The 4726-nt window shown below is 42.7% G+C and overlaps 1 long non-coding RNA gene across 1 annotated transcript; it reads right to left on the bottom strand.

The window, feature by feature from the left end:
- Positions 1-2096: 2096 nt before the first annotated feature.
- LOC129167169 (uncharacterized) lies at positions 2097-4077 on the bottom strand. The gene is made up of 3 exons (XR_011521152.1): positions 3705-4077; positions 2265-3626; positions 2097-2179 (listed from the first exon to the last, which is right to left on the bottom strand). It is a non-coding gene; the product is annotated as an uncharacterized lncRNA (long non-coding RNA).
- Between the last annotated feature and the right edge of the window lie 649 nt (positions 4078-4726).

The following is a 4726-nucleotide window of genomic DNA, read 5'->3' as shown; positions in this document are numbered from 1 at the left end:
GCGTTAGCTGACTAACTAAACTGCTGCTGGACATCTTCAACCCTAAAGCTAATCTCTGAGCATGCATTCTCAACCTGACCAGAGGCAAGTGCCGATTTAAGTTTGTTGTGTTCGTGTGTAAAATCATGATCATCAAATCTGGCAAAAAACTGGTTCATCTCATTCACATCCATCCCAGTGCTGTGTAAACCTGTCTTACCACCATAGCCAGTCATGGTTTTCATCCTATCCCAAAGACACTTAGAATTAGAACCATCAATAGAGGTTTCAATCGTATCTTTATATTGCTGTTTACTTCGTCGGATCAGTGTTTTAAGCTCCCTTTGTGCCACCTTAATTTGCATTGGGTCCCTACTATGAAAAGCAAGCTTTTTCCTGTTAATTGCTGCCTTAACCTTTTTGGGCACCCATGGTTTATTATTAGCAAAAACCTTAACTTGTTTACAAGGCAGCGCCAAAACAGTACAGAAATTAATATAGCAAGTCACTTTGTCTGCAATGTCATCAACATCATCACAGTCACATCCTTCAGTAAAAACAGACCAGTCTGTACATTTGAAGCATCCCCTCAGGGTTTCACACTCCTCCTCCGTCCACACGCGCATCTCCAGATAAGCGGATGAAAATGGACGGATGGAAATTCAAATAAAACAGAACAAAACAACACTAAACAAAACAGAGCAGACTTTATTGATCCTACAGAGGGGAAGTTCACTAGTGAATTTTCACTTGGATATGAAGTTCACTAAACTCTTCGTGTCTAGTTTGTTGATATTTATTGAGCGAGACAAGCAGGTGGAGTCCTCTGCATGTTTTCACACAAAACCTAAAAAAAAACTTTTGCCACTTAAGCGCTTACTTGCCATCATAATTTGATTTTAAAAATGAGCAGACATCAAATGTTAGATCCACGGCTCTTTTAAGCCAACAGAAATTCAAAAGCTGTCTTCTGTAACTAAATGTTTAACAGCCAGAACGGTGGCTCACTGACGACTTCCTGTCTCTAAACTCAGAGAAGTCTGAAACATCCATTATTGCTACGGTCAAATATCTGGAATCAAACAGCACCTTGGTTGCGTGGGCTCCTTTGTCCAGCCGAGCCTCAGACACCTCTGGGCTAGTATACACGCGGCCATGTCCCTCCACAGCTAATCAGGAACAGTTTATTCAGCCAAGAACGTTGGTGTCAAAAGCGGAATTAGAAATGATCATTCATGCTTTCATTTAATCTTGTTTAGATTACTGTAAGAGCCTTTTATCTGTCTGGGTCCAAACAAACGGCCTCAGTCAGTGTAGAAATGTTGCAAGGTTTTTAAGAAAGATACGGAAACGAGAACACATCCCACCTTCTGAGCTCTCTTTGGCTTCTGGTGCATTTTAGAATTGTTTTCCAAATTTCAGTCCTGACTTTTAAAACTCCGAGGTGATGCTCCTCCCTAAATCTGTGACCTTTTAGAACTCCACCTTCTTCTCGCAGCATGAGCCCATCCGACCAAAGACCCTTGGTACATTCTCAGACTCGTTGGCCCCACGCCTTGCTTCTACTCTTATTGTCTTGGTTCTATTTAACAGAAGCTGAATACAAGTTTATTTACACAGAATTTTCATGGTGTTATGTTTTCATCTCGTGTTGATCACTGTTTTACATTATTGAGAAGCACTTTACGTTTTTTATCCTGTGAAATGTTCTTTACCAGTAAAGTTTCTTACTTACAAAACCTTCAGCCAAGGTTTAGAGACTGAGAAAGCTACATTTACTTTATTATTCATGTGATTGCACCGCTACAAACATTTGTTTCAACTTTATAGGGTTAGTCAACTGATGAGGTATATTGAGAACTAACTATTGAGTAAAATTTGTTAGTTAAAGATGTAAACTAAATGGTCAGTTTTAATTTCAGAGCGGCTTGTCAGAAGGCAATGGGAAGTCCAACATCTAACCCCATACCAAAACCAGTACCAGGACCACTTTATACAGATGTCACACAGCTGCTTCAGTCATAAAAACATCAATCCAACATCATCTGGCCATAATAACGTCATGATGGGTGGAAGTTTCTTGACCCACATGAAAGAAATCACACACGAAAGGTAAGAAAAATACAAAATGTTTATTAAAAAGGAAACTAAAGGTTAACTAAGGGCACTGATCCAAACGGGACAGGGTGTTACTCCGATTCTAAAAACAGAAGAATAAATGGGATGAGTACAGACAACTGAGAACCAGGGAAATAAACTAAATAATGAAGATGGAGTGGTCTTACGGTACTGAGTTGGAATAATGACTGAAGGGGGAGGCAAGTCAGGTCTGTGCAGGGAAATGTCCAGTGGAGAAGAGTAGTTGGTAGTTGTGGATGATCTAGGGCAGGTGAGCGGTGGAGAGCAGGCGGCCAGGGGAGTTGAGCGACGTTGAGGTGACAACACACTTCAGGAAGGTGAGAACAGCGACGAGGATCCAGGACAGGTACAGTGGTGGACAAGGAAGGCAGCATGAGCACAAGTCTAAAACATGATTTCAGAAGTAATCTGACAGGACAGGACATGGCTAGAGGTTACCCCACGAGAGAGTATCAACCAGCACTGAAGTGTGGCAACACCGTTCCTTAAACCCCCTGGCCAAGCTGATGGGAAATCAGCCACAGCTGTGACTCTCCGACACGCCCACCCGCAGAGAACTTACAGGAGCAAAACAGAGTGAGGAGAAAGCAGAACCATGACAAATAAACTGTTCCGTCTCAATCCCAAACTCACATTGGGCATGTGGTTATGAATGTGTATTGATTCCCATTGTGATGACAGAGACGTTTCATGTCTCTCTGAGGGAAACAGGCTCAGAAAAAAGCCATCTCTTTTGCTTTCACAATGTTCTAAATCAATACTTTCAATATTCTCCCTGCTCTATTTCCAATTTGGTGCTCGATTGGAAACATCATTTCTCAGTTGTCTTCACATGGAGTGACTGTCAGGGGGGACGTCAGTGCATCAGCTGGCCAGCGGTCTGTGGCTGAGTGGATTCAGAGCCTCGGAGGACTGAAGAGGGCTCCCACATCTACTGTTATTTGTGTACTTGCTCTTATTACATGACAATTGATTTCTCTTTTGTAGACCCACCAGTTTCCAACAGAGTCAAATCATATAGGAAAAGGACATGCTTTTCTATTACGAAGCTGAGGGGAAACAGTGAATACATTTAAAGTTCATTTTCAGTCATTTTGCATCATTTTCTATCAGTTATTTGTCACCAGGAAAGACCCTACCTGCAGATAATGTCACCCAAAGTGATCACCCAAAGTGATCAGAGTCTCTAGAAACAGGAAGCAGTCCTGTGGTCGGAGTGGAGCGCATGGCTAGCACATCAGTAACAACTTAGCTAATTTCCACAATTTAAAACAACTACTCTACTGATCATCCTATATCTTCTGTATCTTTGGACTTGTCCCTTCAAGTGTCCACAGCAAACCATCTGTCTCCATTTAGTCCTTTCTGTCATGGTCTGAGGTAATGATTTAACCCAAGACATGCAGAATCAACACACTGGAGCAGGATGTGAAAAAATAAAGATTTATTTGGTAACTAGAACTTAGGGTGCACTGGAAATCCAGTGAATGGGTAAACGGGAGCAGCGTCTGAGGGAAGGGAAACAGAGGTGAGTCCTTGATTGAAACTGTAGTGTGGTAGAGGATGAGTTTGGTAGGAGGACTTACAGCTGTAGCGTGGTGGAGGATCTCCAGGGAGGGGTGAGCTGGGAGAGTGAATGAGTATTCCGGGGTGATGAAGATCGGCAAGGTTTTACAACCGGAGGGAAGGAGAGAGAGAGCCTGTAGTGCTGGGAGCAGTTAGTGCCGTGAGGAGGACGGGAACCGGGAGTGAAGTCCAGACGTAGTATGGTCGAGTAGTAAATCCAAAAGGTCTCAGCGAGGAGGTGGTGTATGGAAAGATGACTGAGCCTGAGACAAAACGAGAACAAAATCTGAGCAAAAGATCGCTAGCAAAAAACACGTTTCTAAAGTTCAAGGCTAAGGTTTCAAAGTTCAAAGTCTAAGTTCCGACAGTTCAAAGTCAAGGTTTCAAAATCGAGTTAACACTGTTGCTGGGACTCTACCAGTAGGCGTAATCATCCGGCGGCTTAGCAGTGTCCTCCGTCCTCCTTATGAAGGCCACCCACTGATCAGCTGATTGATTGCAGCTGCTGCTCTCTCTCCTGAAAACAGAACTCACAAGCCAGGTGATGTCATGGTGTGTGTGGAGTGCTCACCTCCCAGCTCACAACACTTTCTGCTGCCAGTGAAGTTTTCCTTAGTAATTCTCTATAATTCTAATATTCTATATTTCATAAAAATGTTGTGTACTGTGTGTGAGTACCTTCACAAATGAAGTCTGTGGATTTTTATATTTAAAGGGTAACTAGACAGTTTGGGCTTGCTTTTAGCACCCCCTAGAGTCTATTTGTAAAACCAACACCTAAAGCCATCACCTCGCTGTGCATTCGTCTTTTTTATATCTGAAATGTCTCCTCAGCCTTCCGTAGTGTCTACAAGAGTGATTCATCACTAAATCAAAAAACAAATCAAATAAAATAAAATCAGCTGTGTTCATGATCTAAAACATGCAGGAAACATGCAGGAACCAGACTGCAGTACCAAGAAGTCCAAACAGAGCAGACTGCCAGGCTGAGGTTGCAGGTGGAATATTCTGGTCTCAGAGGGCAATAGGGGCTGGGTGGCCT

The sequence above is a fragment of the Nothobranchius furzeri genome, chromosome 7 (assembly GCF_043380555.1).
Source record: "Nothobranchius furzeri strain GRZ-AD chromosome 7, NfurGRZ-RIMD1, whole genome shotgun sequence".
Taxonomy (NCBI): Eukaryota; Metazoa; Chordata; class Actinopteri; order Cyprinodontiformes; family Nothobranchiidae; genus Nothobranchius; species Nothobranchius furzeri.
This window is presented reverse-complemented; position numbering and strand designations above follow the sequence as displayed.